The sequence below is a fragment of the Bos mutus genome, chromosome 23 (genome assembly GCF_027580195.1).
Source record: "Bos mutus isolate GX-2022 chromosome 23, NWIPB_WYAK_1.1, whole genome shotgun sequence".
NCBI lineage: Eukaryota > Metazoa > Chordata > Mammalia > Artiodactyla > Bovidae > Bos > Bos mutus.
Window position 1 is genome coordinate 23575371 of NC_091639.1, and position 9525 is coordinate 23584895.

Genomic DNA, 9525 nt, shown 5'->3' on the forward strand with positions numbered 1-9525 from the left:
GACTTAGCATAGCATAGCATAGCATAGCATCACAGTAAAAAAATGCATAGGATTGTTAAATGCTAAATTCAAGGTGGGGTGAGTATGGAGAGATGTATTCAAGGAAGTATATGGAGGGTCTATGGGAGCTTGTTGTGCAATTCATATTTTTGTATGTCCGAACTACTTAATAACTTAAATGTGGTTTGGAACCTGTGAATCTCAGAGGGCTGAACACAGGCAAAAGCTTAAGTCAGCCCCAGGGATGCCTCCAGACAGGGAGCTCCCTTGGAAGACAACTGTTAGCAAGATGAGCCAAAATAAAAAACATCCTCAGGAGAACAAATCAGCAGGTGACTTTACAACCAAGAAACTCAGATGGGGAGCATGCTTGGAGACTGCTGCTGCTGCTAAGTCGATTCAGTTGTGTCCGACTCTGTGCGACCCCATAGACAGCAACCCACCAGGCTCCCCCGTCCCTAGGATTCTCCAGGCAAGAACACTGGAGTGGGTTGCCATTTCCTTCTCCAATGCATGAAAGTGAAAGTGAAGTCACTCACTCGTGTCCTACTCTTTGCAACCCCATGGACTGCAGCCTACCAGGCTCCTCTGCCCATGGGATTTTCCAGGCAAGAGTACTGGAGTGGGGTGCCATTGCCTTCTCCAAAACCTAGCCAGGCCTAATTCCATGGCCCCAGCCCTTGTCCTCGGCAATGGTTCACACCCTGAAGTGTGGGTTCTCTCTGGATCCTAACAAATCCACCTCTTATTGCTTTGTCTCTCAATGAATTTTTGCAATGAGACATTGGAGCCTGAGTTTCATTAGTTTTGGCTGGGCTTGAGTCGCGGGAGAGAGCCGAAGGACAGGAGGAAAAAGCAGTGGGGAAAATGTGCCAAGGAATCCCCTTCATAGCCCGCCGGAAAATTTGCTAAATATCTGACCGGTGCTCACAGTTTCATTGGTCTGATCCTTGGCACAGAGAAGAGAAAGGACAGAAGAACCCCCACCGGCTTGTGTAACAGCTACTGGGGCTCCGCAGATAGTGCCTTTGGGACATGCTGAGGAGTAGCCTCTCCAGAGTCCCTCAGTTGTGCCCACTGCCGCCCGCCTGTTCGAGGGAGGTTCAAGGAAACAAGAAACGAGAGATTGTAAAGGTCCCTCCAGCCATAGGAGCGAGGACCTCTTACCTTAACTGGAGATCTTCTGGAATCTGAGACTAAAGTTGTTCAAAGAGATAAAGAGGCTAATTCAGTCCACTGGTAGAGAATTAGTAACCTGGAAGAATCATCCATAATATGGAGTAGAGAAAACAGAAATGAGTAACATGAAAAGGAATTGATAGGAAAGATGAAATGAGCCACTCCAGCATTTGGCATTGTTTGCTTAGAGCTGCTCTCACCTTGCTGGTTTGTTTTAATGCTCCAGTGAGAACAATTGCAGACACAGTGGCTAGTTCTGTCCAGTGGCATCTGTGGGCATGTGGCTTTCAGCAGCTCAGGGCCATCTGTTTCTTTCTTTCTTTTTTAATTTATTTAATTAATTTATTTGGCTGCACCGGGTCTTAGTCACAGCATGTGGGATCTAGTTCCCTGACTAGGGAACTAGTCTTAGCCACTAGATCACCAGGGAAGTCCCTGTTACTTTGTTTATTGTACTTTGACCATTAACGTCATAGTTTCCCAAAACAGTCTTCTGATTGTGTTATTTCCCAAAGAATAGGGACAAAGAGATTATCCTAAGGGTTAAAGTACCTGCTGACTCTTAAAAGTGTTAAATTTTATTGGCCCCTGTCAGATGACTCTCAGGTGAGAATAGGTCATATTTCAAGACTGTTTATTGCCTGTCATTAAACCATTAACTTCTAAATATAGTGAGGATAGAGATGTCAGCCAGTTATCAAACAGTTATGTGCTGATAAATAACCACAGAGGGAGCTGTCTTTAAAAGGCCATGCAACAATGTCGGGTACCACCCGGGATCTGGAGTCTCCCATTTCCCAGCAGCATGCAGGGAGAGGCTGAGCTCCACACTGGGTTGATTGCTTCTATAGTTGCTTTTTCTTTTTTTTTAATGTTTGGCTGCATTATGTCTTAGTTGAGACATGTGGGATCTTCACTGTGGCACTCGGGCTTAGGTGCCCCGTAGCATGTGAGATCTTAGTTCCTGACCAGACCAGGGATCGAACCTACAACCTCTGCACTGCAAGGCGGACTCTTAACTACTGGACCACCAGGGAAGTCCTGATTTCTTCTAAAGGAAGCTGAGCAACTGTTATAACCTCCTTTTAAAAGAGGCTGATTGCTTCTTACATTTCTTTTATTAGGAAACTTTTAAAACAGTAGGAAGAATATAAATACCCATATACCCACCACCTAATCCAGTACTGCAACATTTTCCCACATATGAAAATATGGCAAATGGAAAATATATATATATATATTAAATTATATATGTGTGTATACATATACACACACATATAAAATATATATATTTAGCAGGTGCATTTCAATGTGAATTATAGAGATCAAGGCATTTTATGCTTAATATTTCAGCATGCATACCCAAAATCTAAGGACATTTGCCTGCAATATGATTATGCCTGAGAAAATTAATAATTCCTAATATTACTTAATGGGCTTCTCAGATGGCTCAGTGGTAAAGAATCCACCTGTCAATGCATGAGACCCAGGTTTGATCCCTGGGTCGGGAAGATCCTCTGGAGAAGGAAATGGCAACCCACTCTAGTATTCTTGCCTGGGCAATCTTATGGACAGAGGAGCCTGTCGGGCTACAGTACATGGGGTCTCAAAAGGGTCAGACGTGACTTAGCAACTAAACAACAATATTACTTAATACTTAATAAATATTCAAATTTTTCAACTGTTCCCCAAAATTCTTTTATGGTAATTGTTCTTTCAAGGGCCAGTATTCTTGAATCAAGGATCAAGCACTTTATTTTACTGTTAGATCTTGTTAGTCTCTTTATTCTAGAACAGTCCCCTTCTTTCTGTGACAATGATCCTTTGAAGAGACTTGGGCAGTTGTTTTGTAGGATACTCCACATGTTGGTTTCATCAAACTGTACTCTCATGGTGTTTTTAACTTGTTCCTCAAGGTTCTGCTTTTTCTTTAACCTAGCAATTACTCTTAAAGGCCTAATTAGATTCCTTTTTTTTTTTTTTTGGCTGCATTGAGCAGCTTTGTGGGATCTTATTAATAGTACCCCAACCAGGGATTGAACCACTGGACCACCAGGGAATTCCCTTAAAGGCCTAATTAGATTCTGATTACATGGTTTGGGCAAGAATACTTCATGAATGACACCGGGTATTAGTTTCCTACGGTGCTATAACAAATTACTACAAACTTGATGGTTTAAAAAAAAAAGATATGTCGTCCTTCACAATTCTGGGAGCCAGAAGTTCAAAACAAAAAAATCAAGGTGTCCACAAGGCCTGGCCCACTCCAGAGACATGAGGGAAAAATCTGTTCCTCCAGCTTCTGGTGGCTGCTGGCATAACTTGACTTGTGGCCACTGTGGAGTCTCATCCCAAGGTCACAAGCGTGAGGTCTTGCACCAAGGCCATGGAAGTAGAGCCCAGAACCAAGGTCACCTCTGAAACTGACTGAGCCCCTTTGTAACTGTTGTCAAAAGCTTGCTGATCATCATCATCAAGCTTCCTGACCCCAGTTAAGCAAAAATGCCCACCCTGGTAGTCACTCTACAACGCCCTAACCCATTACCTAATGCCACTCTTCCAGCAGAAATTTTGTCTGGAGACTATAAAAATTGGCTACTAACTCATGAAACGGGTTGGCTCTCCCTTGAGCTGGCCCACTGTTTTAACAGCATCCCATTGACTCTCCCTGGTCTGTTAGGAGATTGGCCTGCTGTGCTCTCAGCACTCTCATTATCTCTGCTCTTTGTTCATAATAAACCCACTCCCTTCTGAAATGCTCTGTGTCTGGAAATTCTTTTCCAACTCGCACTTGGACCGCTGTGACAGCCACATCACTCCAGTCTCTGCCTCTGTGTCACACTGCTTCCTGCTCTGTACTTGTGTGTACTGAGTCTTCTTCGGCCTCCCTCTTAGAGTGATAAGTGTGATTGCATTTAGAGCTCTCCCAGACAACCCAGGAAGATCTCCCCATTGCAAGACCCTTGATTTAATCACATCTGCAAAGACCCTCTTTATCCCAATGTAAGATAACCACACGTTCCAGGGATTAAGGCATGAATATCTTTTGTTGTTGTTTAGTCAATTCAGTCGTGTCAGACTCCTTGTGACCCCATGGACTGCAGCACACCAGTCTTCCCTGTCCTTCAGGAATATCTTTCAGGCAATCATTTTTTTCAGTCTACCAAAAAGTTCTATGTACTTCACAGGGCTTTGTGTCAGGGGGATCATAATGTCTACTTGTTCCATTGTTCTTGACCTTAGTTTGATCACCCGGTTAAAGTAGCAACCCCTAGGATCTCTTCCTTGTAGAAGTACTTTTTGCCCTTTTGAGTGGCAAGATGGTTTATTTCTTTGGCAGTGTTACCAAACCATGTTTGTCTGCCTGATGCACAGCAAGCCAAATGCTAGGTTTGCAGCAGAGGGCTTATTCATAAAGCAGCCAACCAAGGGATGAGAGGACAAGCCTCAAATTTAATTCCCAAAAGACAAGGGGCTTGGGATATTCATGGGATAAAGCTGAGGTGTGGTGAAAGGTAATTGGAGATAAGAAGTGCTGTGATCAACATTCTGCATGGGAACAACTAAGCTACAGGCCTCTTATTGGGACCTGTGTTTAGAAAATGACTGCAAGCTCTGAGAATGAAGCTTTTGTCCCTCTGATGTCAAAATGTCATCCAGCAGACACTCGTGCACGTCCAGATGGAGAGTCTTAACTGGCTCTAGCTCAAACCAGACACAGCCAGCTCCAAGTCTCAAAAAACAACTTGGGCAAACATTGTTTGGGCTATGTGGTGTTTGGAGGACAGGCAAGTTTCTGTAAAAACAAAGTGAGCTTGGTCAGTGAAGGCAGGTTACTCTTATTACTTATTAATGGCTAACTGCTAACTACCCTTGGTTTCAGCACCATGTGAATGAATATCCAACCTCCATCACACTTAACCTAATGATTTTGGCATCCACTGATGATCTTTGCCTGTGTAGGGGAGGGGAAAGTTTTCCTTGACCTTCTTAGGGTCCCAGGCTCCTTCTGAAAAATCAACCTGACAAAGACAGATTAACAGGAGAAAAGTATACATATTTAAGTTTTACATAACACAAGCCTTCATAAAAAAAATGAAATCCCAAAGACATGGCAAAACATACTTGCTTATATGTTAGGTTGAATGAAAGAGGCAATTGTGGGAAAGTGTCTAAACTACGTGGGGAGGCTAAAGGAAGATAAGGATTATTTTAACAAGTTCTGTTTTTGTTGCAGAATCTTCCTTCCCTAACTGGGAACTTAACCCAGGTCATGGCAGTGAAAGCACTGAGTCTTCACCACTGGGCCTCTCGGAAATTCCCAACAAGTTTTGTTTCTACAGAATTCTCTTGGTCTCAGCTTTTTGTTCTCCTGGTTCAGGGAATTCAGTTCAGTTCAGTCACTCAGTTGTGTCTGACTCTGTGACCCCATGGACTGCAGTTTGCCAGGCTTCCCTGTCCATCACCAGCTCCCGCAGCTTGCTCAAACTCATGTCCATCGAGTTGGTGATGCCATTCAACCATCTCATCCTCTATCATCCCCTTTTCTTCCTGCCTTCAATCTTTCCCAGCATCAGGGTCTTTTCCAGTGAGTCAGTTCTTTGCATCATGTGGCCAAAGTATTGGAGCTTTAGCTTCAGTATCAATCCTTCCAATGAATATTCAGGACTGATTTCCTTTAGGATTGACTGGTTGGATCTCCTTGCAGTCCAAGGGACTCTCAAGAGTCTTCTCCAACACCACAGTTCAAAAGCATCAATTCTTCGGCACTCAGCTTTCTTTATAGCCCAAATCTCACATCCACACGTGACTACTGGAAAAACCCTAGCTTTGACTAGACAGACCTTTGTTGGCCAAGTAATGTCTCTGCTTTTTAATATGCTGTCTAGGTTCAGGGAGGGCGCCTTTCAAATGGGAACTGTCATTCAAGTTTGCAAAATGATGATTTTCCAATTTGGTTACTTTTTCTATACTTATTTTTATATTCTCCTATAAAATAAATAATCTCTCATCAACTGGTACTTTAACCTGAATTACTTGTTCCTGCAAAGGTAAGGGAAATGATTCATTCTTTTCCTCTGTTTATAGTATCATGTAAGAGGTTGGTATTAAAGTGTAAAAGGATCCTCCAGTGGTGGTAAATGAATTTCCCCTCTTTTTTGTATACACAGGTCCAGGAAATTTTCCTTTGGTTCCTTATGACTGTATCAAATGCCTCATTGAGACTCAGACATCCTGAGACACTGGCCTCCCCTTGATCTCTCCTTTTAGAGCCATGAGCAAGGAACTGCCACTGGGGTTGGCACGACATCCTCAGTGAACCCGTGTTAGTTATTGTCTACCGGGCTTCTACCTCCAACGGCGAGGGCACTTGAACGGCTTGAGGAATTCCAAAATAACAAAAGCAAGCTTGGTGAAGGTTGAACAACATTCCTTAAATTGGTTGATAGGAACATCACCAAGTTAGCTGGGCTTGATACTGAAGCACAAAGGTGATTGCACATCTTCACTCTTCCCTCCAACCTCCCCTCTCTCGATACACATTGGGTTGGGTCATTCACTATGGGCACCACCTTTGTGGTTGTATTTTTACCGAATTACCCAGAGGTCATTTATTTATCTTTTTCCTTCTGTTTATTTATCTTTTCATTTCCTTCTATGTAGTTTTTGTGGGTATGCTAAGTTGCTTCAGTTGTGTCTGACTCTTTGTGACCCAGTGGACTATAGTCTGTCAGGCTCCTCTGTCCATGGGGATTCTCCAGGCAGAAATTCTGGAGTGGGTTGCCACGCCCTCCTCCAGGATCTTCCCAACCTAGGGATGAAACCCATGTCTCTTGTCCCCTGCACTTAGAGACAGGTTCTTACGCCACCATTTAGTTTAAAAATATTTATTTACTTGGGTGAAGCATTCGAGATCTTTAGTTGCTGCATGTGAACTCGGTGTCATGTGGGATCTAGTTCTCTGACCCGGGATTGAACCCGGCCCTCCTGCTTTGGGAGAGTGGAGTCTTAGCCACCGGACCACCAGGGAAGTCCAGTTATTTCTGATAAGTATCTATTTCTCCATCTGTGTCAGAAAAGCAGGGCGGATCCTCTGCCCCCAGTCAGGCCGCCTGTGTTTTCCTCTTCATATTTCTTCTCTCCGACATCCCCATGTCCCCCCCCGTAGGCCCGCAGACTCCGCCTCTGTATGTATGTCCTGTGTGGTAACAACGTGGTTTACTGGCCCAGGTAAAGTACTATGAACACATCAGTTTACTTTGAGAACTGGCAACGAAAGGGGAGAAAGGAGGCATTTATCCTGCCTTTCCCATATGAACCATGCTTCAGGGTAACCCAACAACCTTGATGAGGGACACTTCTTTTTCATTAAAGCATTCCAGTTAATAAGTGAAGAGAAAATAATATAATTCAAAAGCCAGTATTTCATAACCCCTCATGAAATAACTGATTCAGGCAAAACTCATCTGTGTACGTAACTGTCAGTTAGAAGGTTGATGGGGAAACCTTACACAGCAGAGTTAATGGCCATCTGAACACACCACTTACCCTCAGCTTTACTCAAGAGAGGGACAAGCAAGCAGGACTTGCTTCCTGAGGGAGCACAACAGGAAACACACGGCACCTGAGAAGGAATCTTGTCCTACGCTCCTCCTCACCCGGAGGAATCCAAATCTAATTAAACCTTCAGGTTTGGTAAGTGGAAACACAGGGGATGGAGGAAAAAGTTAAATGACACTCCATTCTACAGGACATTCTACAGGACAAAATGAACCTCCTTCTGTGTAGATGGTATCCAAAAAAATAAGAGAGAGAGAGAGAAAAGAGAGGAGAGGTGAACTACTGTAGATTAAAAAGATTGAAGAAATATCAAATGCAACGAGTAGATTTTCTTGAGATCCTGGTTTGAACAAATCAACTAAAATAAGACATCTGAGGAAATTTGAATAACCAACTTGGGTTTTAGAGTATATCACAGTTATTGTGAATGTTTTGGGTGTGCAAAAGCATTCAGTTCAGTCGCTCAGTCATGTCCGACCCTTGCCACCCCATGGACTGTAGCATACCAGGCTTCCCTGTCCATCACCAACTCCGCAGCTTGCTCAAACTCATGTCCATCGAGTCGGTGATGCCGTCCAACCATCTCATACTCTGTTGTCCCCCTGCCTTCAGTCTTTTCCAGCATCAGGGTCTTTTCAAATGAGTCAGTTCTTCACATCAGACAGATTTCTTTTAGGATTGACTGGTTTGATCTCCTTGCAGTCCAAGAGACTCTCAAGAGTCTTCTCCAACACCGCAGTTCAAAAGCATCAACTCTTCAGCACTCAGCTTTCTTCATAATCCAACTCTCACATCCATACATGACTACTGGAAAAACCCTAGCTTTGACTAGACGGACCTTTGTTGGCAAAGCAATGTCTCTGCTTTTTAATATGCTGTCTAGGTTGGTTATAGCTTTTCTTCCAAGGAGCAAGTGACTTTTAATTTCATGACTGCAGTCACCATCTGCAGTGATTTTGGAGCCCAGAAAAATAAAGTCAGCCACTGTTTCCATTGTTTCCCCATCTATTTGCCATGAAGTGATGGGACCGGATGCCATGCTCTTAGTTTTCTGAATGTTGAGTTTTAAGCCAACTTTTTCACTCTCCTTTTTCACTTTCATCAAGAAACTCTTTAGTTCTTCTTCGCTTTCTGCCATAAGGGTGGGGTCATTTTTGTATCTGAGGTTATTGATATTTCTCCCGGCAATCTTGATTCCACCTTGTGCTTCATCCAGCCTGGCATTTCGAATGATGTACTCTGCATATAAGTTAAATAAGCAGGGTGGCAATATACAACCTTGACGTACTCCTTTCCCTATTTGGAACCAGTCTGTTGTTCCATGTCCAGTTCTAACTGTTGCTTCTTGACCTGCATACAAATTTCTCAGGAGGCAGGTCAGGTGGTCTGGTATTCCCATCTCTTTAAGAATTTTCCAGTTTGTTGTGATCCACATAGTCAAAGGCTTTGGTGTAGTCAATGAAGCAGATGTTTTTCTGGAACTCTCTTGCTCTTTCGATGATCCAACGGGTGTTGGCAATTTAATCTCTGGTTCCTCTCTGCCTTTTCTAAATCCAGCTTGAACATCTGGAAGTTCACAGTTCACGTACTGTTGAAGCCTGGCTTGGAGAATTTTGAGCATTACTTTACTAGCATGTGAAATGAGTGCAATTGTGTGGTAGTTTGAACATTCTTTGGCATTGCCTTTCTTTGGGATTGGAATGAAAACGGACCTTTTCCAGTCCTGTGGCCACTGCAATAGCATTATGGTTATGTAATAAAATGTAATAAAAAAAAGAATGAGAT